The 26,976-nt window shown below is 60.1% G+C and overlaps 1 protein-coding gene across 1 annotated transcript in view; it reads right to left on the reverse strand.

Moving 5' to 3' along the window:
- RAI1 (retinoic acid induced 1) overlaps positions 1-26,976 on the reverse strand; it is a 98,834-nt gene that overhangs the window by 54,076 nt on the left and 17,782 nt on the right. Inside the window, exon 2 of the mRNA XM_058675668.1 lies at positions 10,743-10,866. The gene's annotated coding sequence lies outside the window, so the exon portion shown is untranslated. The remainder of the gene's footprint in view (positions 1-10,742; positions 10,867-26,976) is intronic.

Here is a 26,976-nt window from a genome sequence, read left to right on the forward strand (position 1 = left end):
CCGCCCAGCCTGACCACAGCAGCCGCCAGCCAAGCAGACAGGCTCCGTCACTGCCTTCCCCCAGCCCACCCTGCCACCAACTCCCCTAGGCCTGAACCAGGAACTGTGAGCCTGCCACCCCCCTGGCCACTGCCACTTTGTGGGAGTCACAGCCTCTCACCCCCATCTCCCAGCGGGGAGAAGACAGCTGTTCTCTGGGGACCTGCTCCCCTCCCCACAGAGCCACTGCCCCAGGCCTCGCCCTTCCTCCCTGCTCAGAAACTTGGGGTGAAGAGCTGACCTGGTGCATCCCAGTTGACCACCCCCGTCCACCTTGTGCCCACTGCCACCTGTGTCTGGAGCACCATGAGAAGCCACCTATGGCTCCCCTAGGGACAGCCTGGAAGCAGCAGCACCCACCAGAATAAAGGTTGGGACCCCAAGGACAGGTGTGGAAGAACCTATGGTGGAGTTTGGGAAGTCACCACCCACAGAAGGCCCAGGGCTCCTGGCCCCTGAACCACCTCTTCGCTCAACACGGCCCACTTCCTTCTTAACTATCATGGGGGGACATCCCTCCAGCCTGCAGCAACACACACACACACACACCAGAAACGCCGGTGCCCCCATGCCCCTCAACGCCAACAGAGCTTGCTGTATTTGCAGGCAGTTGCTGCTGCCGACTCCGTCCCCACCCTCAGCGCCTGCAGTCTCCAGAAAGGTTGCTCTGGAGCTCCAAAAATACCTCCTCCTCCAGAAGTGCCCTATTTCACTTCCAGAAATACTCCAGCGGCTGTCTCCAGAAAGATCCCATCCTGAGCCACGCGCCAATCCGGAACGGTGCCCAGTGCGTCCTCAATGGGCGGATGCTGGGGCCCGACCGGGGACGCCCCATTTCCTGTCCAGCTCTCTGCTGATACACGGTGGGAAAGCAGTGGGGGATGGTCTACGAGCTTGGGTCCCTGGCCCTGAACCCGACAGGAGAGGCCCAGAAGGAGCTCCTCTCTCCTGGCCCATCCCTGGCTGTTGGGGAATGAATCAGCAGATGGAAAAATCTCCCAGCGTCATTCTGCCTTTCAAGCAAATGAAAACAATAATAATAATATTTAAAACCACTCCCAGCAATGCCAGGCCACTTCTGGGCACATTTTTGGACATGCCTACCTGACCTACTGGAAAGCTCTCTCCACCTGGGGCCCTGATGCCACACAACCCTCCGAGCAGCCAAGGTGCCACCCCATGGCTGTCTGCTGGGCCGGCTCTTAGTTCCAGGAGCAAGGAGTGGTCTGGGTGGTAGGAGTCGCTCTCCCCAGCCTGGCCTGGGTGCAAGTGCAGTGTGAGAGGCTTGTGCATTAGCAGGGAGGAAGGGATCCCAGCTGGCACTGTCTCCCCTGCCACACGCCCGTACCTGGCCACCATCACCCTCCTGGCCCACCCCATGCACATACCTCGCAGCATGACCCACGCACAGCCAGGCTCCCACCTCCAGAGCCATGCACAACAGGGAGAGCCCAGTCCATATGCACACACAACCCACAACACAGATACAGACACACACACACACACACACCATTCACAACAGTTACAGTACACAATAGGCACACACACGACACAATCATACACAGCTCACACAGCAGGTACACACAAACACGATACAACACATACACACACACAACCCACACAATATACAACACACGGCCCACACAATACATAGAAGATACAAACACAACAGGTATACACAGCACACATGCAACAGATACACAATACACAACACACAACATACAACAGATCCAGAAGACAGAAACACAGAAGGTACCCGATACAACACACATACAACACACAGCCCCTTCAGCCAGTCTGGGCGGCCAGCCACGGTGACTCACTGGCAACTGCCCGATGCTCTCACCCCGCCCCCACCACCTGTGGCCTCAGTGGACAGGGAACTGGCTTCCTGCAGGCAGGTGGTCTCTGAATGGCACAAGGCTGCCCTGAGCCCCTGAGAGGCCACCTCTGGCCGCACAGCTGGGCACCGCTGACCAGAGGTATGCTGGCATTCAGATGCCCCACTCAGACAGCCTCAGGGCTGCTCCCCTTGGGAGGAGGGCTGGCACACAGACATACCAACAGCCATTTGCACACCCTGGGCCAGCATCACACACACACACATACACACACACACACACCAGTACACATGGGGCCAGCGTGCGCGCGCGCACACACACACACACGGGGGGCACTCCTGTGCACAGAGGAGGTCAGAGACACCCTGGCTAACCTGCACCTGGCCTGTCCCTGACACTGCCAGCTGGGTGACAGGGCAGGGCTGTGTCCCCTTCATCTGCTCTCCCAGGCAATCATTGGGTTATCCCCTCCTGGACTAGAAGCAGCCTCCATCCCCTGCCACCCTCCCCCAGTCCCCACCCAGGACCAAGGCCTGCAGTGTTCAGGTGCCCTTTTGTCTGGTACTCTTGCCAGCCCTATTCTCCACATACGGAGGCTGGCACGCACAGGTGCACCTGCCTGCCGGATCTCTCTCTGAGGGGATGAGGGATCCTCACCCACACCAAGGGGAGCAGAAAGGAGATGCCCAGGTCAGCTGAACTTGAATCCGAGTGACGACATGGCACGGCGTCACAGTGAGCCGTGGGCACTTCTGGAGAGGACTGTTGTTGGTATTCTCTGTCCCTCTCAGCCAAATTACACTGGCTCCCTGGGGGCCCCTTCAATCACACACTGCCGCTCCCGCCAAAGGTTACGTACCAGCACATTGACAACCCTCCTGCATAGTAAAACTACAGAGAGCATCCTTTGTGGGTTTTTTTATGTGGGGGCGGGGGAGTGGGGGAGGCAGGGAAGGACACGTTCTGCCAGGGACACCAGCAGGAGCCACAGGAGAATGCCTGGCATGAATAGATGGCGGTCTGCGGCAGCGGGGTCCAGCAGGGGCTTCACACTCGGCCCTGGCCAATCTCGGGCTCTGCCAACCAGGCACTGAGCAGGCAGAGAACATGGAGCCCAGCCCCTGCATGCTGTGCCCCCTGCCACCTCCTTGGGAGGCTGGAGGAAGGCCTCTTGGCAAATCACTGAGAGCTGGCTTATCAACAGCACCAGGGTTTCCATACCCTAAAGGATACCTACCCGAGCTGTCACCCACCTGCGCTCAGCACCCACCACACTGCTGGCACGGAACCCTGGGGTGGCCTGGGCCAGCTACCCTTGGGGTACATTCCCCGTGTCCCATCCCTCACCCAGCCACGTGGGCTAGCACTGATAATCCAGCAATTTTATTTTATTTTTTTTTAAAGATTTTATTATTATTGGAAAGCCGGATATACAGAGAGGAGGAGAGACAGAGAGGAAGATCTTCCATCCGATGTTTCACTCCCCAAGTGAGCCGCAACGGGCCGGTACGCGCCAATCGGATGCCAGGACCAGGAACCTCTTCCAGGTCTTCCACGCGGGTGCAGGGTCCCAAAGCTTTGGGCCGTCCTCGACTGCTTTCCCAGGCCACAAGCAGGGAGCTGGATGGGAAGTGGGGCTGCCGGGATTAGAATCGGTGACCATATGGGATCCCGGGGCATTCAAGGCAAGGACTTTAGCTGCTAGGCCACGCCGCCGGGCCCAATAATCCAGCAATTTTAAACAAATGTATTTGCTTAAAAGGGAATGAGACAGAGAGAGAGAGAGATTTTCTACCCACTAGTTCACTTCCCAAATGTCTGTAATAGTCAGGGCTGGGCCAAGCCAAAGCCAGCTGATCCCGGAACTCCATCTGGGTCTCCCACCTTAGCAGCGGCCAACTCTCACCCAGAGAGGGTCTTCCCACATCCTGCGACACACTGCGGTCTGCAGGGCTCAATCAGCCCTATGCTTCAGGTGGCTGAGACCCAATCCTCCACCCCCTCCAAGTCACCAAAGCCACTGGTAGACTGCCCTGCCCCAGGCCCCCAGCCCCCAGGGCTCCTCCTCTAGCTCCTCCCGACCCCCACCCCCAACAGTCACACCTCTGGGTGCCATCTCTTCCATTCTACCACCACTGAGCTTTTCTTTTAGGAAATTATCATCTGCCGGGCTGTAATTACCACCTCCCGGGGCCACCTCCTTCCCCAGTGGCCACTTAACCATCCCCATAGGCCCAGGCTGCAGGGCCCAGCTGGGCAGCTCTGGGAGCAGGGAGGAGTTGGGGGGCAGGCTCCAGCTTCCCTGCGGAGGCATCTGGCAGCCGGGCTATACCCTGGCTGGCAGGCCAAGGACACAGAGGCCCCAGCAGCGCCAGCAGCAGCGTAGAGGGCACAGGACCCCAGCTTGCTCCTGCCCCGTTTTTGGGGAGCAGCTGCTTCTCCCCACTGGCCCAGGGACTGGGGCCAGGTTTCTGCCCTGGCCACACTCCTGTACCTGTTCCTGGGGCATGTGCTGGCAGTCACACACACACACACACACACACACACACACACACCAGGTCCTTACACATACACAGACACGGTCTTACAGACATATTCCACAGTTACACACAGTGCACTGGGTGTTATATACCCACACCAAGTCCTTACATACACACATGTATCACACATTAGGCACTTAAACTCACATATCATGCCCTCATTGCACACACACACACCGCTCCACCCTGCAGCCCATGCCCCCACTCCCACACCTCTAGGCCCAAGTTGCTCCTCCAGCATACCTGCTGGGACTATCCTGGGGCAGGGTCCCTTGGGCAGAATCATGGGGGCGAGGGGCTAGCAGCAGATGCTGACATAAGGATGAAAGGAAACCAGGGGAAGTTGGCCAGCACAATGAGGAGGCACGGAGGACAGGGTCAGGCTGACTGGGTGCCGCAGCTCCCACACTGCCTCCCCTCAGCCCACCGTGGGCAACCCTCTGTCCCGGCATCCTTCTCTGTGGAGGAGCTGGGTGGGTGGGAGACACACTCAGGGCTGGCCCCCTGCCTGGCTCCCAGCTGCCTCCCACAGCCGCTCACAGAGCCGCCGAGCAGGGGTCCCAGGCTGGAAGCCAGCCGCAAGCTGTGTCATTTCACAGGTGGCGCCCGCACCCAGTCTCCAGGGCCACCACACTGCCCTGGCTCTCCTGCCTGCTTTGGGCTGGAGCAGCGATGTGCGCCCCGCCCCCCGCGGGATTCCCAGCTTCACCACTGATGGCTGACCTGCAGCCAGGCTGCTAAGTTAGGGGACTGATGTGTGCCAACCAAGGCATGCACACGTGCTAGGGCAAGTGGCTCCCTCTGGCTCCGTGGGCTCTCCACAGCAAAGTCGAGTGCACCTTCGGATGGCTCACTCCTCCATGGTGGGACATGTTGGCATTCATTCCAAGGCCGGACTTCAGGGTCCTGATCCTGACCCTCAGCCTGGGGCGGTCCAGGGAATGAGAACCCAAGGACACAGGAAGAGCCAGCAGTGCATGTTGGGGTCTAATCACCCACAGCAGAAGTGACACTGCCACTTGCTCTAGTGCCAAGGCCACCCGTGAAGGTGAGTGCACACCTGTCTGCCTCTCCCCAGGCCTGGCCTCGGGGACTGGCCCTCCCTCCAGAACCCAGGAATTGCCCACCCAATTCCTCTCCCTCGAGTTCGACTCTGCTTTAAAAACATGGGTTTGATGGGGTCCGATGCGGTAGCCTGGTGGCTAATGTCTTTGCCTTGCATCTGCCAGGATCCCATGTGGATGTTGCTTCGTGTCCCAGCTGCTCCACTTTCCATCCAGCTCCCTACTTGTGGAAAGCAGTCAAGGACGGCCCAAAGCCTTGGGACCCTGCACCCGCGTGGGAGACCTGGAGGAAGGTTCCTGGCTCCTGGCTTTGGATCAGCTCCTCTGGCCGTTGCAGCCACTTGGGGAGTGAAACAGCAGATGGAAGACCTTTCTGTCTCTCCTCTCTATAAATCTACCTTTCCAATAAAGATAGATAAATCTTAAAAATAGAAAAGGGGTCTGGGCTTAACAAACTCAACAGGACCCAGTGTAACAGGAACATCCTCTCTCCTCCCAGGCACACCATCTTTGCTGAAGCCTAGGGCCCACCTAACACTGTATAACCAAATGCCAAGGCACCAGCCACACACAGGTACCCTGAAGGGACAGAGGTATAGCCAGGAGCACCTCTGGGTGTCCCCTTGCCCTGGTCTCAGGCACGCCCTGAGGTGTGCACAGGGCGGCGGGCCAGGGCCCTGCACATGCTGGAGTGGACTCTCACACCTGCCGTTGCTGCTTCTTCCCCAGCTGACCAGGGGCAGGGATTAGGAGTGTCTCCCAGGAGTGTGAACACACAACGCTGGGCAGGCTCAGCCGCTGGAGGGCCGCCAAGCAGCCAGCAGGGGAGAGAGAAAAGCAGGCCCCGCCAGGGCCTGGATAAGGGTGGCCCACGAGACAGGGGTCAGGCCTGAGACGCCTGAAACCAGCCAGTCACCCTGCTAGCTCCCTGCAGGTATGGACCTCAGAAACAAAATAATATCAAAACACAGCTGCCATTGGCACTGCCGGCATCCCACACTCGCGCTGGTTCGAGTCCTGGCTGCGCCCCTTCCCATCCAGCTCCCTATTTATGGCCTGGGAAGGCAATAAGGAAGGAAGGCCCAGGTGCTTAAGCCCCCTGCGCCCCATAAGGGAGCCCAGGTTGCAACTTGGGCTATCCCAGCCCGTGTCTGCAGCCCTCTGGGAGTGAACCAGCTGATGCAGGACCTCTCACCCTGGCTCTCTGGAACACTGCTTATCAAACATATAATTACATTTTTTTTTTAAAGAAGAGGACATAAACCATCTTGGGGTGCATGTGACCGAGCGCCTTGTCCCTGAGGCCTTGCTGAGGACCAGGCTCTCAGGGTGGGAGTGTGGAGGCAGCAGTCCTACCAGGCACCTTGTTCCTGGAAGCCTTGTTGAGGACCCGGACTCTCTTGCAGGGTGGCAGCCCTGCAAGCACACCGGACCCCTTCTCACTGGCTCACCGCAGCCCCCAGCACCCCCTTCGGTGCCTCCCAGGGGCAGGGCTCTGGGTCCCCCTCCCCCTAGCCCCCCAGGCTCATCCTCTTGCTGGCTGCGGCGGGGGAGGAGGGGGCCCTGCCAGCACCAATGGCTCAATCAGGATATAATTGTTTTTAATTAATGTGCGGATCATTTCACAGGCTGATCTCGCAGGCCAGAGGGAAGATGAATCTTTTAAGATTTTCTTTTGCCTCCCCAACCCCCACCTCACCCAGCCGGCTGCAACCTTGAGAACAAACAGTAGAAATGTCTAGTGCTGGAGCCCTCTTGGGGCCCGGAGCAGGAAGTGTGTGCTCACACACAAGCAGATGGAATCAGACGCACAGATGTGGGCACACGCAAGCACAGCCCACCCCTCTAAGCCCTGGGCCACGCACTCAAGACCCCTCAGGAAGTCTACAGACCCACACTCATGGAGCAGCACAGAGTGGCCAGACACGCGGGTTGCACCCAGCAGACGCTCAATGGTTAGGCTTCTCTCAGCCATGGCAGCTGGTGCGTCCACAGGGCCTGGGCACATGGGCACCACCCCCACCTCGGCTCCTACTTGCACCTGGACAAGAACTCACCCCACCACATGATCTGGGTTTGCTGTAGCACCCTCCCTTGCCAGCTGTCCTCATCCTGCTGGGAGGACTGTATCCCACCCCCAATGCCTCCCCATCCCAGGGCCTCAGCACATCCAGTGCTGTACGAGCTGAGACAGGGCAGGGGAGGGGGGCACCACCCACCAGGCTCTTCCCCACCACGTGCAGGCCCACCCCTCTCGACCTCAGCTCTTCCTCCTGGAGAACAGGGTTGGTTGGTGAGCAGTCAGTGTAGGTGACCCAAGGGCCATCAGAGGCATCTCGGGGAGCTCTAGCTGACGAAGCTAGGGGGCAGAGAGAGGGGGCATCGCTTTCTTTCCGGGGGAGTCCCTCAGTTCTTCTATCTTTGAAACGTGCCTAGCTAGATGACCTCCCACTCCATCTAACAGATCCAGTTGGCAGCGACTGTCTGCCCATGGCCAGGCAACGGCTGTGTGACCTTGGGACTCCACCCCGTGTGACCGTCCCCGCCAGAGGGGAAAGAGGTCGGACAGGTAACCGTGTAGCCGTGGCTCTTCAGGGGCTCTGTTGGAAGGCTCCAGAGCGTGGGGGACAGCAGAACAATGTCCCATTTGTCCAGGGAACCCCAGAGACGCCTGTGTGTCTCCCACCACAGGCCTTGGGAGAAACCGGGCAAAGCTCTCCATGAAAAATGCCCTGGGGAACACAGCCCAGGAACATCCACTGAGCCACACGGAAGATGACGCTCAGCAAAGAACAACAGTGTGGATGCTGGATGGGAAAAGCCCACAGGCACAGCCACCAATGACCACCGACGCCGTAAGCCCACAGCCACGACCACTGACACCATAAGCCTGTCCTCCAAACGCCATAAGCCTGCAGCCACGACCGCCAACGCCGTTGCAAAACAGACGGCAGCAGCTCCTGGGGAACCACAGAGGCGGGCATTCCTAGCGGCCAACACAGCCAAGGGGGGCCCTCCAAGAAGCCACCACCAGACACCCCACAGGGGTCTTGGTGACCTCTGGCAGGCCTGGCCGCCACTGCCTGGCAACCTTCTCTTTCCCTAGGAGCAAAAGCTGAAAAACATTGTCTATGGAAGAGCTGGTTTTTTTTTTTCTTCCTTCTTCTCTTTTTTACAACTGCATGCCTCCGATTGAGAAACTTTGCCATTTCACTCACTCATTCATTTTTTTTTCCAGTCCGGATTCATTCACTCCAGTGCTAACCAGCTGCAGAACACCAGGAAGGCCCAGCAATGGTCAGCAGAGCACCCAACCCCCACCTGCAGACAACTCTTCTCGGGGACCTGCACCCTACAGGGGCTGCTGAGTGTTTGGGTGGGGGAACTTCACCCTGCCCTCTGGGCAAGACCTCACCAGCTCTCAGCAATCTCCCCCAGCCTGGGCAAAGGCACATATACAAGGGGCCTCCTCTGTTCCCTCCACCCTGGGGTGCCCAGACAGGCCAGTCCCAGCCGCCAGACTCCTGCTCCTCTCCCAGGCTCCGCGACACTGATCCTGCTGGGCTGTGATGGGGAAGGAGGGGGTGACACGTGCCTGGGGGAGGGGGCGGCAGGCACAGCACAGCCTGAACATAGTGTAGGCCTCCCACGTGTGTGCTCTCTCCATCCCCCAAGCTCCCCCCACCAGTCAAAGGGGTTTTTCTCTGTTAAGGAGTCAGAGCAGAAACTGGCAGGCCCTTGGTTGTCAGCTTGGGGGTCTCCCGTCCACCCCTCCATTCCCCAGGAAGCTAACCAAGGTTACCATCCCGTGATAGAAACCCACCAGTGATGGCCCTTTTCCATGTCCCCAAGACTGCAATTCCCCCCAAATTCTCTCACTCCATGGCCCAAGTGGGAGAGGGTAGAACTTCCTTGGGCTGCCCTCGCTGCTCGCCACCACCCCACCCCCGCCAATGCCGCTGGGAGGGGTCGAGGCAGCCCTATTGCCCTGGCCACCGAAGCCAGGGCAGCAGCTGCTGTGTATGGCAGGAGACAAACACTTCGTCACACCAGCGCATCGCCCTCAGAAACAAGGCTTCCAGCCCGCACTAGACGGCGGTGCGCGGGGAAGGTTGGATAAAGCTTGGAAGGGCCCTGGATGTGCCTCAAGTACCCCGCTGGCAGCCAAAGCCAGCACCAGCGGAAAGGGGCGTACAAACCCACGACCCCCAAAGGCCCTGGCCTCCGCAGCGCACGCGGTTCCCCGCCCCCACCATCGCCCTCTCCCCTCCCTGGCGGCGCCGTGCACGTCAACGTCTCTAACCCAAACAAGTCCCTCCCCCCCACTCCACCCCCGGGCGGCGGGGGGTCAGCACCACCCCCAGCCCGGAGCTGCGACCCCCTCCCCCATGGCAGAAGGCAGAGATTTCATTGTCAACTCGGCCACTACACCAACACTGCATCTAGGATCTGGGGCGGGGGTGGGGGTGGGAGGCTGCAGAGCACGGGAAGGGGGGTGTCTGGACGGCTGTGGGGAGGGGTCTCCAGGGGGAAGTGTTTCAAGCTGCTCTTCCAGCTCCGTCCAGATCCGGAAGCTGCCTGGGCTGGGAGGAAGGCGGGGGTGGGGAGAGCACGACCTGAGAGCGCTCGCGGGGCGGCCGGGAGGGGCCTCGGCGCAGCGGCGGGGGAGGGCACTAGAGGTTGCAGGGAAGCGCCCGGAGGACACGTCGGGGCGCTGAGTCCCCTGGGAGGCCGCATACTCGGGAAGTTTCCCACCGGTTGCCCCGAGCAGGACCGGGCACACAGACCGCCCTTCCCGGCTGCAGCAGCTCTAGGGAGCAGATGGAGAAGTTGAACACAACTCCTTCCTCCTGTGGCACCTCTTACCACCCACCCAGCCCCGCCATCTCAGCCCAGCTCTGAGGCTTCCGCTGGTGCCACAGTCACTGAGAACGCTCCCAGTGCTTTGTGGAAGAAAAGCGGAGGGAGGGAATCCCCGGCACAACCAAACTGCGGCCAGAAAAAAAAAAAAAAAAAAAAAGGAAAGAAAGAAATTCCTTCTCCGGAGACCAATTCCCTTCATCGGTGTGGAAAACCCGAAAACAGGCAAATCCATAACGCTAGCCAAGACCGTGGCGCGGTGGGCGGCGACCCCCGCGGCCAGCCTCGGCCTCGGGGGCAGGTCTAAGAGCAGCAGCGGTGGAGGGGTCAGCCGGAGGCTGTCGGGGAGCCCTCGCGCCCAGGACGGCCCAGGCACAAAGCTCTGCCGCCAACAATACCTGCGGGCTCCTCCTGGGTCTCCGCGGCACCGGCGCTGCGCGTCCCGCCGTCTCTCCCAGGCTCTCGCGCACGCTCTCCCCCTCGCCTTTTCCAGAACGCAGCCGTGGCGACCAAGATGAGCTCCTTGGGAGGAAAAAAAATGTGAACGCTCGCACGATTCCTTTCTCTCCGCCCGCCTGCTGCGGTCGGCAGCCTTGGGTTTGCTCCTCTCGCGCTCCCGCGAGCGCCGCGCCTCTAGAGCGCCCTGCGTTTCCTCTCAGCAGCCCCTACGAGCGCCCTCAGTAGCCATTATCCACGGGCCACCGGGGGACAGGAGGTAATTAGAGACGGCCCGTGGCCGCATCCACTCGACAAGCGCGCGATGCGGGTGCGGGGGGCGCGCGCGCGGGGAGGGGCGCAGGACGAGGGGGCTTGGCTGCGCGCAGCCTGCGCGCCCCAGACGCGGGGGAGGGGATGAAGAAGGGATGGAGGGCAGGAGGAGCCGGGAGCAGCAGGGGGAGGAGGGTGTGCCATGGAGATGCTCCCCCCCCCCCGCCCCCCAGCTCACCGCGGGGGTGGGGGGCCTCAGGGTCACCGGCTACAGCTAGACTCTAAGGCGTGTAGGGACTGGGGGGTGTGAGTGTGAGTGTCTGTGCGCGTGCACGCGCGCCAGAGGGAGGGAGGGAAGAAACGTTTTAATATTTTTCCAGTGACTTACGAGCCCGCGGGTGGGCTCTTGGCTGTGCATTGAGGTCCGGGTGTGTATCCGGATATGTGGCTGGAGATTTCTGGTCTGTCCTACGTGTGACTGTCACGCGGCTTGCAGGGGGGCCGCCTGGATACGCGAGCTTGTGAATGTGATTCTGGGTCGCGACAGCACGGAGTGATGCGGTGCCTGAGTGGTTGTTTGTGTGTGTGTGTGTGTGTGCGTGCGCGCGTGCGCGCAGGCGCGCGCGCACGCGAGATTGTTTCCGGGGGTGTGGGTGGTGTGGCTGCGTGGGTGGGGATAACGCCTGCCGGGCGCTGTGCTGTGTATGGAATTGTGCCTGCGTGGCGTCCAGTATCCATGTGGGCTCAGACAGGAGTGGGCTTGTGGGGTGCAGGCTACAAGAAGAGGTGATGTGCCTGTGTGTGCACGCACACACGCGTGTGCGGTCGCAGGGGGCTGCGTTCTGCGTGCAGTCTGAGGCCTAGCGGGTGGGCTTGGGCTGGGGGGGGAGGGGACACTAGCTCTGGTGGCACTGAGATCGCACCACAGCACGGAGCCGCTCAAGGCGCAAACCTGCAGCTCTGGGTCTCGGTTCAAAGCGACACGTAGTAGCGAGGGCGAGAAGTGGAAAGGGGGAAGGAGGAGGGTGTCCTGCATTCCGCACCTCCTCCTCGCCACCACCGCAGCAGAGGCGCAGCTTGGAGATCCTACCTCTTGATGTACCCGCGGTCCTAGAGGTACAGGGTTTGGGATACCTTGCCCGTCGGGAGGAGATGCCTACGGACTGGGGCAATGGGGACAGAGGTTCTGCAGCAGCCCAGAAGCACTACCTGGGGAGGCGGATCAGGCGACCCAGGGGACAGCGAGGACTAGGCCAAGACAAAGAAAAGCGAGACTGGGGGGTCTTGAGGCCGGACTGCACCTCCAGGTCCCCCCAGCCGAAAGTGGGGCTCCATCTCTAGCGTGCGCTAAAGGCTAGCACTAAGAGCCCAGCGGCGGTGCCCGGGCCCCTCTCACCACCCGCCCCAGTTCGCTCCGGAGCCCGGGGGCACGTAATTACGCGCCCTGAGCGGAGCCGCGGCAGGCAAGCTTCTGAGCGCAGCTGGCGGGCGCCGAGCCCCGGGGCTGTGATTGAGCGCTGGCTCGGCCCGCCCCTCTCCAGGCCGCTCGCCGCCCACGCAGCCATTCATTCATCCATCGCTCTCCATCCACCCACCTCTCTCTACACCCACGTGTCCATCCATCCACCTGATTATCCGCGCCAGAGATCACAGACCTGGCTTCTCTTCTTTCCGCTACCCCTGCCTCCACTAGCTCCCGTCTCCCCAGGACCCTCCATGCCCCAGCAGGATGGGAGGGGGAACAGGGAGGCAGCACGGCCACCATGACCGCCTCTGTCACTGGGGTTTTTAATGCTCAATCATCCCGACCCTTCCTCTCCTTTATCTACTCCCCCCTCGCCCCGCCTCTGCTTGAGGCTGCAAACGTGCTACACCCCCACTCCTCCTCGCTGGTGGGTTACCTGCCAGGTGGGCCAGAGGAGCCTTTTGTGGGCTTCTTCCTCAAGGCAGGCAGCATGGTGGCACCCCTGCTTCCAGAGCTTGCCCCAACTAGCCTGTTCCCACCTATGGGCTGCCTCACAGGTCCCTGTCTGTGGACTCTAGCACAGACCTAGCCCAGTCTGAATGCCCTCTGCCAAGGAATAGCATCTGCGGGGAAGGCAGGTCCCCTGGCACTACCCCCCATCCACAGCCACCTCTCTTCAGGAAATGAGTCCCCAAGACTCTGGACAGGTCTCTGGGTGGGCCCCAGGGGGCTGCAGGGTGCACCCGGAGAGGCACCCTGAACCCCGCCGCAGCCACCACCAGCTCTGGACCGTCCCTGTCTTGTCCTGCCTCAGCTCATCTGCTCGCTCTGTGCCTCCCCTTTCTCCGCAGGGGAGCAGGGGCAGCCTCGGAGTTGGAGGGAAGGGGGAGCCCTCCTGGTGCCAATGAAACTTCCACACTGCCCGTTAGGGCTCCCACGCTGTGCACGCCCTGACTTCAACCCCTTTTGCATGTTTGCATTCCACCCCATCCTAGCACGCTGGGGCGTTCATTCTGCAGACCCATGTGCTCCCTGGTGTGCCCTCCCCAACTGGCATGGTGCCTGGTGCTGATCCCATTAAGCATTTGTTGAATAAGTGAATGAATGAAACTGAACCAGGCCTTGCTTCCAGGGGCCTGACCCAGCCAGGGCCTTTCTTCTTGGAACATCTCCTCCACCACCCTGGAGAACATGCAGTGGGTGGGAGTGGTGGGGAGGTATGCCTGACTTTGTATGCAGAAAGTGAACTCAGGGAGTGGCAACAGCCAGGTCAGACCCAGCCTGCTGAGCCCTGTAGCCCCTGTTGGCAGGACCCCACCGGGGCTCGAGGGGGAGTGGGGGCAGCAGAGGAGGCCACCTGGCAGCTTTCTGGAAGCAGCCTGCACCTTGCACCCCAGGGAAGCCTGGACAGATCCCCTCACTTGACTGGATAAGACTGGATGGGGCACGGTGGGTGTGGCTGTGTTTGGATCAACCTGCGTTGGTACAGGCACTGTGGAGGAAGCTGGCAAGGAAAGGTGGGCTGGGGAAGCAGCCTAGAGTGTGTAGGTGATGGGAGAAGTCAAGGATGGGGTGCCAAGAGAGGTGTCCCAGATAGGAAGAAGCCAGGGGGTGCCGGTGAGGGAGGGAGTGCCACAGGCCTGGAGCCAGCATCACCGGTCCCGCAGGCTGATTGGGTCAACGGGGCAGCAGCTTCCGGCTGCTGTGTCACACCTGCCCTCTCCCCACCTGGATGTGCCCCAAGGGGGCGGGGCACGGTGAACACAGCAAGCCTGGCTAATATTTACGAACACCTGCTGTGCACTGGTCACTATTAAGACAAGAAAACGGACTGCCTTCCTTCTTAGTCTCAAGACAGACCGTGTCTGGGGGAGGTACACCGCTGTAACAAGCTGGGGAGCCCCTAGGCACAGGGGCTGGCCAGGGTCATGACACCCACAGATAACCAGAGCGCCCACACCTCGCTCGGGTCCAACTCAAGTTCCAAGGCCAACCTCACGTGCTGCCGGGGTGCCCTGGAGGCAGCAGGGGGCGGCCTGTGGACTGGGCTCCTGCCCAGTTCTGCTATCCTGGCCAGCTGAGGAGTGAACCAGTAGATCGACACCAGCCTCTCTGAATTCCTCTGCCTTTTGTGTAAAGTGAAAAGAAAAAAAATTTTTAAAGGGAAATCTACGATTTCAAAACAAATCACCATAAAAACTACTGGAGTGGAAGGAAGAACTGGCACGGTCTAAGGCAGGAGCTGGGCTAGAAGGATGGGGTGGGACCCTCCCGGGACCCTCCCGTGTGTCCCCTCAGTACCCCCGGGTGCTGTGACAAGGATGGATGTGGGAGCAGCTGGGAGGGCCAGGTGGGTAGGATGGGGCAGGTGATGGCCACACTGGCCCTAAACCAATGACAGAGGCCAGCAGCTCGGGGGCCTGGCTGGTGGCTGGCAGAGAGGGACAGCCTCATGGAGCAACTGGCCCTGCCCACCCCGACCTCCTGGCCTGGCTGATGTGATTGTGACCGCTATGCCGTTCTGTGACTTGACAGCCCACCCTTGCTACCCATACAGCCTTGTATCTCAGACCAACTGTGCTAACCCGTGCCACAGCCGGTCTTCTGGGCAGGCTTACTGAGCATCTGCTGGGTGCCAGGCGTGTGGGATGCCAGGGAGAGTGCATGGCACCAGACAGACAGCACACAGTGGGTGTTGGGCACAGGAGCAGACTCCCCACTTGGGACACCTGTGCTCCTAGTCGGTGCATGCGGCCCAAGCACTAGGTCTGCTGCTGTTCTGGCTGCCTGCCAGCGCTCCTGGGAGAACAGGGGAAGATGGCCCTGGGCGCGGCCGGGCTTGGGTGACAGGTAGAATTCCACTTCCCACCTGGCCCAGCCCTTGAGGAGTGCACCAACAAACCAAGACCTGTCTCTCCCCCTCTCTGTCACTCTGCTTTTCAAATAAGCAAATAACTCTTTTTAAATGATGCCTGGGTTTGAACAAGTTCCCGCTCTGCTTCCCATCCAGTTTCTTGCGAATGGCTGCCCCGGGAGGAGCAAGTACTTCAGTTCCTGTTACCCACGTGGGAGACCTGGATCGAGTTTCCGGTTCCTGGCCTAGCCCTGGCCACTGTGGGCATTCGGACTGTTTCCCAACAGAGGAGGGCGAGGCTACTGTGTGAAATCGAGATCCAAATCTCAAGAAAATGCTTTGCTGAGCCTGCGCGGTGTCATAGCACGTTAAGCCACCGCTGCCTGTAGCACCAGCAGCCCCTGCTGCTCCACTTCCAATCCAACTCCCTGCTGATGTGCCTGGGAAAAGCAGCAGAGGTTGGCCTGAGTGTCTGGGTCCCTGCATCCACATGGGAGACCCGGGAGAAACCCCTGTTCTGGCCCCAGCAGTTGCTGCCATCTGGGGTGTGACCCATCAAATGGAAGCTCTCTTTCTAACTGCCTTTCCAATAAACAGATACGTCCTTAAAGAAGATGCTTCCCGTTGAAAGCAGGTAACTTGCTGTTTCAGCGGGTGAGAGACCACGAGATGCAGAAAGGTGAAGGACAGAGCTTGGGTCCCGCCTTCAATTCCCTGCTCCCCCAAGTCGCAGGGGCTGAGGGGAGATGGGGAAGGCATCTGCCTGTACCCTAGAGGTTGGTGTCCACTGAACACTGGTGTCCTCTTTGCTTGCTCTGCCACCTGTCTCCCCACCCCAGCCAGCCAGAGCTCAGCCAGAACCCTCCCAAGCCCACCGCCCCACATGGTCGTGTTCACGGCTGGGCCAAGGGCTGCAGCCTCGTCCTCCACCAACCAGACCAGTCTTTCCACTTAGGAAGCTGGGCATGCCCCCTGCCCTGGCATGGCTCTCCTGGGCTACCCACCCCCCACTTCCTCTCTATGACAGCCAGCAAATGGCACCAGTGCCTAATGGTCTAGCCTAGGCCAGGGAATGAAGACAGTAGGAGGGCTGAGCCCATGGGCAGGACGGGGGGGCGGGGAGAAGAGGCTGACAGCAGATAGGAGAGAGGAGGGGGTGACAGAGCCTCACAGATGGGGGTAGCAGGCAGGGGGTCTCCATTCGGCCTAGCATGGGACACACCCCCTGCTCCACATCCTTTGGGTCCCAATCAGCTCACCTGCAACTTGGTCAGAAGTCATGCCCCTGCCTGTGGCTCCAGTCAGCCAGGAAGCTATACAGGGTTAGGGACACCCAAGTTAGAGATGTCCAGTGCAAGGGAGTGGCTCAGGTCCAGTCAGTCCCTTGCACAGAGGTATACCAGATCTCCAGCAGCAGCCATAGACCCACATCTTGAGGCTGCTGCACGCTGACCTCTGAGGCCCACACAGGTGGCCGTTCCTGGACGTGATCCACCAGCACCCTCACCCAGGAGGACCATGTGGGAGAGCTGGAGGAAGCCCATCTCAGGTCCAACAACCCCTCCCCCACCCTGCTCAGAGGCCCCACAAACCCTTCATGCGCCCCTACACTGCTGAAGCCTTGGCTGGCACCAGGCAGGGGGCCAGCTAGGGGCAGCCGTATAGTCTTATCCCAGGCCTGTACACACACATACCTACATATACAGAGTCAGTTATGGACACACACAGGCGTGCACACAAACCTGCACACAGACCTGCACACACAGGCATGCACACACAGGCATGCCACACACTTGCATACACAGGTTGCCACACACACCTGCACACAGGTGTGCATACACACACACACACACACTTCCCAGTTGCCCAAGAACAGGGGTTCTGATACCCCCAACACAGGGTGGGGACACGCCAGGCCCATGTTTCAGCTGCCCCTCAGGGCCATGACCGCCCTTCCCTGCGCCCCTGTAGCAGCTACTGCCCACCTGCTGCTTCTGCCAGCCAGGGCACTGAACGGCACTCCCTCCCCTCAACTCGGGGCCGCAGCCAAGGCCCCACTGTACAGATAGGGCAAAGAACTAGAGGACCCACCCCATGTTGCCCCCTCCACACAGAACCTCGCAATGGGGAAGCTGGAAGATACTTGCATACATAAGTGTGTACACGCACGTACATTTTTATGCGAAGGGGCCTTGTGTACACTGGAAGACACAAAGGGGCTTCTCTCTGCACTGCAGACGCGTGTGCACACCTTGGGTCAGGGTCCTGCCGCCCAGTGCTGTGTTCCCCACCCCGGCCACGTGACGGCTCCTCAGGACAGCCAACCTTGCCCTGGAACGGGGCAAGGGCAGCTTCAACACAGACTCAGGTTCGCCTGTCTTTGGTGCCACCCGGCCAACTCTCACCTTGCCAAGGGAGACACAGGCCCTGCCCGTTTGTCATCTGTCAGATGAGACAGGTACACACCTCCCAACTCCTGCCCTGGAGGACACACGGCTGGCTGCCGGGCATCGCTGGGATAGAGCGCCCCTCGGTCTGCACACGTGAGCAGCCACAGTGCAGTTGTGCTCGGCCTTGCTGGGAGGGACCCGCGGCTGCGCTCCAGGCTGGGGAGGAAGCCCACCCCCTCAAGCAGCCCCATCCTGGGCATTCCCCCACCCACCCTGGCACGGCTTCACCCTTCAATCTGATGAAGCCATGCAGAGCTGGGGGGCCACGGGCTGACTCTCCCAAGCCTCTCTGTGGTGCCTTGAGGTGGTATCCTTGGCCCATCTGAGAGATGGGCAGGGGGCTCAGACCATAGAACAGTGAGGCACAAACGCCTGGGAGCATCCCGGAGAGCCTGAAACATGGCCCAGCCTCACACGTGGGCATCCAAAACTGTCTTCCGCACGCTTACGCACAGCACGCGTGTGTGGATTACCCTTCAGGAGGCAGAGAGATGGAAAGGGAGAGACAGAGAGGCCCCAGCTGCTGCTTCGTTCCCGCAGATGGCCGCAACAGCCAGGGGCTGGGACCAGGAGCTCCCTCCAGGCTGTCCATGTGCGCGGTGGGGCCCCCACTTCTGAGCAGTCCAGGTTGACCATGGCAGCAGACCAGGCCCTGGGAGGCTGGTGGGGTGGTTAGGTGACGGCCCCCCTGAGTGGGAGGACGCAGCCCTCCAGTTCATTTGTTTATTGCCCTGAGTGCCAGGGGGAGGGACAGGATCCCACACCAGGAAGACGATGCCATGTTCCCTTCCCCTCTCCCTAAACTTGCAGAGCTTGTGGCCCGAGATGCTGCAAACCCAGCTTCAAGGAAAGACAGCCACCAGAGCAGGGACGGAGGGCCAGGCCAGGAGCCTCCCATGGCCCTCCTCTGCGCCTCATGGGGACGGCAAAGGTTGGCCTGCTTGGGCCTCCCAAAAACACGCAGGGAGACACTCATGCATGCCCAGTCCGGCAGTGGGAAACGGAGGAGGCGGGTTTGAATCCACCCAGACAGGGTGGAGAAAGCAGCCCTAGAAGCTGGGGTTCCTACAGGGAGCAGTGGCCAGGCAGAAGCCACAGGGAGGCAGATTGCACCTCCATATAAGGAAGCGCCCGCTGCAGGGCAGAGCTGCCCAGAGGGGGAGCCCTGGGAGCTGCCTCCCGTGTTGGGGGGTGGTCAGCAGCCCTGGGGCCAGAGGCAAGCAAACAGCAGGAAGGGCATGGGGAGGGCCGGGAGGGTGCAGGATGGGGGATGCCACACGGGTCTTGGGACTCCACCAGGGCCGTGCAAGCAGACGTGCAACATTCCAGAAGGCCAAGCCAGGGGCCAGAGAAAGTGTCAAGCAAGCCAGACAAAGACCCCCCCCAAGGGCGGGAGTGAGAGGCCAAACCTCAAGCCACACAGTATCTATTTCTTCAGGGAGTCTTTTTTTTTTTTTTAATTGAGTATTTTAGTATTTATTTTTAACTTTTAAGAAAAACACAGAAAAACAGAAAGGAAACACAAGCTCCTCCTCAGCCTGTGACAACCACTGCTCGGTCTTGGTGAGAAGGCCTGATGGCAGGGGTGGTGTTGTGGTGCTGTGCGTTAAGCCACCACTTGCAAACGGGCATCCATGTCAGAGTGGGGTGGAGTCCCGGCAGCTCCCCTTCCCATCCAGCTCCCTGCCTGTGGCCTGGGAAAGCAGTCAAGGACAGCCCAAAGCCTTGGGAATCTGCACCTGCGTGGGAGACCTGGAAGAAGCTCCTGGCTTCAACGTGCGGATAGGATAGGATAGGATAGGATAGGAGATCTGTGTGGATAGGAGAGGTCTGTCTCTTGTAGCTTTTGAAAATATAAATAGGAGCCTGGCACAGTAGCCTAGTGGCTAAAGTCCTCACCCTGTACATGCTAGGATCCCATATGGGCTCTGGTTCCGGTCCCGGCTGCTCCACTTCCCTTCCAGCTCCCTACTTGTAACCTGGAAGAGCAGTCGAGGACAGCCCAAAGCCTTGGGACCATGTGGGAGACCTGGAAGAAGAGGCTCAGCTCCAGCCTCTGCGACCACTGGGGGGAGTGCCTTTCCAATAGAAATAATTGTGTGTGTATGTAAACCTAAAGCAGTATGGAGTCTGCCAACAACTACTGGTAATTTTCTAAAGATTTATTTTTTACATTTTTTTTAAAGATTTATTCATTTTATTATAGCCAGATATACACAGAGGAGGAGAGACAGAGAAGAAGATCTTCCGTCCGATGATTCACTCCCCAAGTGAGCCGCAACGGACCGATGCGCGCCGATCCGAAGCCGGGAACCTGGAACCTCTTCCGGGTCTCCCACGCGGGTGCAGTGTCCCAATGCATTGGGCCGTCCTCAACTGCTTTCCCAGGCCACAAGCAGGGAGCTGGATGGGAAGTGGAGCTGCCGGGATTAGAACCAGCGCCCATATGGGATCCCGGGGCTTTCAAGGCGAGGACTTTAGCCGCTAGACCACGCCGCCGGGCCCTATTTTTTACATTTTTATTGGAAAGTCATATATACAGAGAGGAGGAGACACAGAGAGGAAGATCTTCTGTCTGTTGATTCACTCCCAAGCAGCTCCAACCGCCAGATCTGCACCAATCCGAAGCCAGGAGCCTCTTCCAGGTCTCCCACATCGGTGCAGGGTCCCAAGCAGGGAGCTGGATGGGAAGTGGTGTCGCTGGGACTAGAACGGGCCCGTATGGGATCCCTGCATGTGCAAGGTGAGGACTTCAGCTGCTAGGCTACTGCGCTGGCTGGCCGGCCGACTACTGATAATTTTGAAACGTTTTACCTGCCCCTCTCCTTCCTGGGACCCAGCACCTGCATGGAACAGCCTCAGCACAGCGCCACCAGCCCCCTCGGGCCTCCCCCATGCCTCCTGATGACCACACGCCCGCTGGCTCCAGCCACAGGGGCGCCTCCCCTGCTCAGCCCTTACAGCAGTCACATCACACCCTTCCTTCACTCCAAACCAGCCGTGGCTTGCACCTCACACTGAAAACCCAATTTGCAGCAGCTGACACAGCCGTGCGCCAGGCTCATCCTCGGCCTGCAACGTTGGCATCACGTAGGGATGCCGGTGCGTGACCCAGCTGCCCCACTTTCCATCCAGCTCCCTGACAGTGCACTTGGCAAAGCAGTGGAGGATGGCCCAAGTGCCTGGGGCCCTGCACCCACATGGGAGAGCCGGAAGAAGCCCCTGGCTTTAGACTGGCCTTGCCGTTGCAGCCATTATCAAGATTTCTCTGTAACTCTTTCAAATAAATAAGTATGTCTTTTAGAACACACAAAGTTTTTTAACTTAAAAAAGTTAAATATTTCTGTATTTATTTCAAAGTCAGAGCTACAGAGAGAGAGAGAGAGGGATTTTCCACCCATTAGATCACTCCCCAAATGGCCGGAGCTGGACTGGTCGAAAGCCAAGAGCCAGGTGCTTCTTCAGGGCTCCCACGTGGGTGCAGGGGCCCAAGGAATTAGGTCATCTTCAGCCACTTTCCCAAGCGCATTTGCAGGGACCTGAATTGGAAGCGTAGCAGCTGGGACTCAACCCGGTGTCCATAGGGGATGCCAGCGCTGCAGATGGCAGCCTCACTGGCTCTACCACAGCACCAGCCTCACTCAAAAACCCATACAGCACAGCCCTCAGTCCCCACTGGGTCTGACCTCTGTGACCCTCTCACTCTCCTGGCCCCCCAGCCACCAAGGGCCCTGGGGTAGGATGGAACACACTTCTCCCAGGCCTGCCTGCTTGTCCCCTGACAAAGCTGACACATCCCCCACCCCCCTGGCCAGGGAGCTGTAGTTCAGAGCCTACCCAACCAGCAACGCCAGAAGCAGCCAATGGCGGTCCAAGCGCCTGGTGCAGCCAACGTAATAACACAAGCGTCTCTCCCCCGAGGCGCACATCAAAGAGTCCACGTGGGAAACCCACATCTCAGTTTCCCTTGCAAACACAGACGGAATCCTGTGAGGGCCAGCACACCCTGTGGCCAGGACCACCACAGCCTGCCACAGGCACACACTAAGACTGGGCTGGGCTAGGGGGCATGGGGCTCTCCCCTCCTCATGCAGGCCCCAGATGCAGTGTGTGTGTGGTTAGCTGAGCCCCGGCCGCCCCCAACCACTCATGGCAAGGTCCCTGTCCCCAGCCCTCAGCCCACTCCAGCAGCCCCATGCCTATTCCTCCAGCAGGCCCTGCATCCTCTAAGGGGCCGCACTGGCCTCAGCCTGTGGACCCACAGAAGCACCCCTGGCCCTTGCAAGTGCCGCCGCCATCTGACTACGGACTGGGCTGAGGAGGCAGGAGTCCCCCTCATCCTTCCACCTGGAGCCGCTGGCAAGACCTGGCACAGCTGCCAGCATGTGTATGCGCACGCACACATGCATACACAGCACTCAGCCCAGCCACCCTGGATAAAACAGAACAAAAAACAGATGGAGAGCACCTCCTCCCGGGGGCCCTCATGTGCACTGCCCAGGGTCTGATCTGGGGCCCATCCCTGTGGGGACACTGTCATGCAGTGGGGTGGGGGCCTCCGTGCAGGGCCACATCCAGAGTCCTGGGGCCTCCGACTCCCTAGGCATGCCTCCTTCCTCCCCACCCCCGGCTGCCAGCTCCACCAGCCCCCGGTGCCCCTCTGCTCCGCCTCCCCACCCCGCCAGAGCAAGGCTTTCCAGTGCAGCGGCCCTGCCTTCCCATCCATCAGGATTTTGCTGCATTCCTGTGAGTCATTCTCCAAACAAACCGCGCAAGAAGAGCGAACAGGGGGCGGGGGAGGAGGCGGCTGGGAAGCCAACCCAGAGCCCCTCCGCCTCCCTCCTATGGGCAGGTGGCAGAAGTGGGGCCTCGACGCCCCCCCATGCACACAAGGCAGCAAGCGGAGTCATCAGGTCAGGGAGGGGGAAGGGGGTCGGCAGAGCTGCAAAGAGTTTTCGTGGAGGGCTTGCTGTGTGACCTTGGGCATGAATGTTGCCCTCTCTGGGCCTCTGACCCAGGAGACCAGCACCTACAGGATGCACAAGTTTCCAGGTGTGAAGCAGTGGTTGGGGACAGGGGCTCACCAGGAGGCATGGAGGGACAGAGCCCTTCAGGAAGTGCCAACCCATGCAAGCATCTTTCTGGGGACAAACAGGTCTCACACTCCCACAGGTCCAGCGGCCAGGAGGAGCCCGGAGGGGCTCTGAGCCCAGCGTAAGAGGAGGCAGACCTCACAGGGAGGCGCTGCCCTGGCGTGGCTGGGCCCAGGCAGATGCGCGGGGTCGGGGAGCAGGCGCGCATGTGTGCGCACTCAGAGCCCCCGGGGGAGGCCCTGAGGAGGGGTGTGGATGTCCCTGAATGGACTCTAAGTGTGTGTGTTTCCGGTGCTGTCTGTGCCCCCGGCGGCCAGCACCTGCAAGTGCCGGCTGTGCAGGAGGGGGTTTCCGGTGGAACCAAACCCCTTGGACTGCTGGCTCCCTCTGGCTCCCAGGAAAGCAGGTTTCCAACTTGCCGTGCAGGCAAGACCCATCTGGGGGCAAAGTTCCCAGCCAGGAGGCCCTTGACCTAAATGCCCACTGATGCTCAGCACTTCGGAGTTGGCATTGGGGTTCGGGGGACCGTGAGCAGGGACGCCCATCCCCAGGGCAGCAGCTCAGGGGCCTGCAGGATTGTAGGGGCTGGTGCAGGGCTGAGTCTTGAGTTGCTGTGGTGGTTCCCCAGGCTGGGCTGGGCTATTATGTTCTCCGTCCGGACAGTTACCACTGTCTCCAGAGCCTGAGCTCAGGCCTGGCATGTGGAGGCACGGGCTCCTCCATGGCTGTCTGCACACAGACCCGCGTCCTTGTTGGCTGTGGCTACAGCCATGGTCCCCCAACCCCGCCACGAAGGCTGGTGAATGTCAGGCTGGGACCCTTCCCTTCCCGCCCTGCACTCCCCCCCATCTGTACCAGGGAGAAGGCAGACTTCAGGACCCCCTCTGCATGTCACAGCAGCAAATGTTTGTAGACCAAGTGCCCTATCCATGATGCCTGGGGCGAGGTGGGGGAGTGCATCTGTGAGGCAGGAATATGTTCTGGAAGAGTCTGGGTGGCTATGAGCAGCAGTTCCCCAGGGCTCATCAAGGATCCGAGCCTGCTTCCCACACCATTCAGGGCCCCCACCACAGCTTAGAGCCACGGCAGGAGGAGGGCCCCCCAGCTTGGTGCAAAGTGACTGGAGGAGTAAGAGGAGGTGGGACAGGAGGGAGGGTGCCATTGCCCCAATTCTTGCAAGTGGAGGTTGGGGTGAGCCAGGCTGATACACCTGCAGCTCCGGGGTGAGGACAGGCCCTCCCCAGGGATGGGGGTGGCTCCAGAAGGCTGCTCTCCAAGCTGCTGTGGCTACGCCCCCCACCAACAACCCCTGACTGTGAGCCTGGACGGGGCCTCTGCATCCTGAAACCCCTATCTGCCCCCCACCCCAGGGTCTAGCTATTCCTATCAGTCAGAAAGCTCGGACCCAACTCAGGGCCTCTACATGGCTCTCCACCTGCCCGACAACCCCTCAACCTCTGCATGTAGTACCCTTCCCTAACAGAACACAGCCTGTTCACCCAGCCCCCACTCAGCAAGCCCTTTCCTGCCCCCTACCCCCAACTTGCTTATTTTAATTTTAATTTTCTTTTAAAGAATTAAGTTGGTTCACCCCCCAAATAGCTGCAATGGCCAACCCCGAGCCAACCCAGAACCAGGAACCGAGAGCTTCCCCCAGTTCCCCCACGTGGGTGCAGGGGCCCACACACTTGGGCCAGCCTCTGCTGATTTCCCAGGTGCGTTGAGCAGGGAGTTGAGTGGAATAGCTGCAACGAGCAGCCAGTACTCATGCAGGATGCCGACGTCACCGGCTATGCCACAGCATAGGCCCTTGGTCTTGCATCTGACCTGTACACCCCCACACATCCCTCCTCACCTCCCACCCCCGAGAACGCTGGTGCCCTGCCTCCTGGCAGGCGGATGGTCGCTGGCTCTGTCCCTGCTGCCAGCACTATTTGTTACACCAGTGGACCCACTTCCTTGGAAGCCACTACTGCCCCCTCCGCTCCCGCTCCCTAGCTGTGCAGCCAGTGCCTGTCATGACCACATCCAGCCCCTTGCTGGCCAGATGGGGAATACAGGAGGGGGAGAGCCCACGCTCCCTGGGCCTGGGCAGGGGCAGTCGGTGGTCAGACCCGCAGGCTGGGGAGAACCCCTTGGGGGGCAGGAGAGAGAGTGAGCAGGCAGTGAGGGTGGGCACCTACTCATGGACTCTTGACCTTGGCCTGCTAGAGGAGGGAAGAGTTGTTCAGGGGACACTCTTGCCCCTGCTGCCCACGTTCAGGCCAGGAAGGACTCGGCCCTACTTGCCACGTTGCACTGGCCCACCTGGGAGCCCAGCTGTGGGGGCCCATGGAATGTATCAAATACCAGCAGCATCTGTAACAGGTGCGGCTGAGGCCGTTCAGCAGGTCCCCTGGTGGCCCAGAGAGAACAGAGCAGTAGGAGGACCCCGAGACCACCACATCCTCCCTGACCATGAGCGGCAGTCGCAAGACCCGAGCCAATCAGGTGCACGCCCCTGGCTCTCGTCTGCCATGGGTCTGTGTGCACTCCCCCGCATTCCACTTCCTCAGACTTCTGAAAACAGGGCGTTTTGGCCCTCAGGGGAGCCACACTGGGAAAGGGGGCTCGCAGGAGTCTGAGGGCACAACCGGTTCTGCTCTGCTACCTTAACATCTCCCAGCCTCAGTTTTCACATCTATAAAATGGGACTTTGATCAAGAACCCCCATGACGCACACAGTCACTGCAGAGGGGCACAGAATAGGAGCCCAATAAACAGTGGAGGCTGTGACAGTGATTGGGCTCTTCCGGGAGTCCCAGCTATGAGGGGAGGGGACAGTCCCCTAACGGGGACAGACAGATGTGCAGGCTGCAACCAGGAAGTCAGATCCCCTGATATGCCCCCTCCACATCCCCTCACAGACCCTGACCGACATCTGGGGCACAGAGCTGGTATAGACCTGCCCCTTGCCCTGACACACACACACACACTCACATCTCCGAGCTCTCCTCAGCAACATCGGCCAGTCCACATGCATTTATTGAGCACCTAATGGTTGCCAAGCATGGCTAGAGACCACTGTGATAGCACAGGTTAGAAGGGCAGAGTGCCCCATGGGCAGCTCTGGGGATCCTCAGGCAGGCAGGCCCCAAGTAACACAAGCCTGTGGAGGCAAGGCGGGTCTTGGCGCCACCTTGCTGAGGGAGCCCCACGGCCTCAGCGCCTCTGTCCACACTGATTAATCTTCATTCATGTGAAAGGAAAGACACAGATAAAGAAAACGCTCTCTCCCCAAAATGGCCCAAGGAGCCAGAGCTGGAAACCCCGCCCGGGCCTCCCAGGCTGTGCTGCCTGAGAAGGAAGCCGGAACGGGAGCAGAGCTGGACCCCAAGCCAGGCACCTATGTGTGGGATGCAGCTGTCCCACGGCACCTTAACCCTGGAGCAAAGCATCCCCTGACACACACACACACACACACACAGAAGGTGTTCACACACTGCATGCCATCCCAGTACACCCTCGTGATCCTCGGGCCCCACCCTGACGGGCAGAGGCGCCCACCCACCACCTGGGACGCCACCTGACGCCCTGGTGCCCGGCTGGGACGCCACCTGACGCCTTGGCAGCCAGCCTGCTCACCTCCATTTTGTCTGCAAGGACATGTTAGGAGCAGGGATGGGGATGGGGCACAGAGTCGAGGGGCGGGGCAGGGGAATAGGCATGCCAAGTTTTTGTCTGCAGGCCAGGCACGCTGGGCCCCCAGCCAGCAGGCCCTGCTGCCCTAGCCCACAAAGGGTCACGCCCCCCTGCACACAGAGGGCTCAGCCACGGTGGCCGGGCAGCTAGTGGCTGGGAGCCAGGCGTCGGTGATCATGCCTGCCCTTCTTGGGGTCGGTGTCATGCAAGGCTGCAGACCCCCAGGCCTCGACTCCCACAGTATCTGCACCTGGAGCACCCTGGAGTCGCTCACGGATCCCTCCCCTTCCGGGCTGAGCTGACACGCTTCCCGCCTCTGCCTGTCTGGGCTCAGAGCATTCTCTACTTCCTCTAAGTCAGCTTTTTTTTTTTTTTCCAGAC

This window comes from Ochotona princeps, chromosome 17 (assembly GCF_030435755.1).
Source record: "Ochotona princeps isolate mOchPri1 chromosome 17, mOchPri1.hap1, whole genome shotgun sequence".
NCBI lineage: Eukaryota > Metazoa > Chordata > Mammalia > Lagomorpha > Ochotonidae > Ochotona > Ochotona princeps.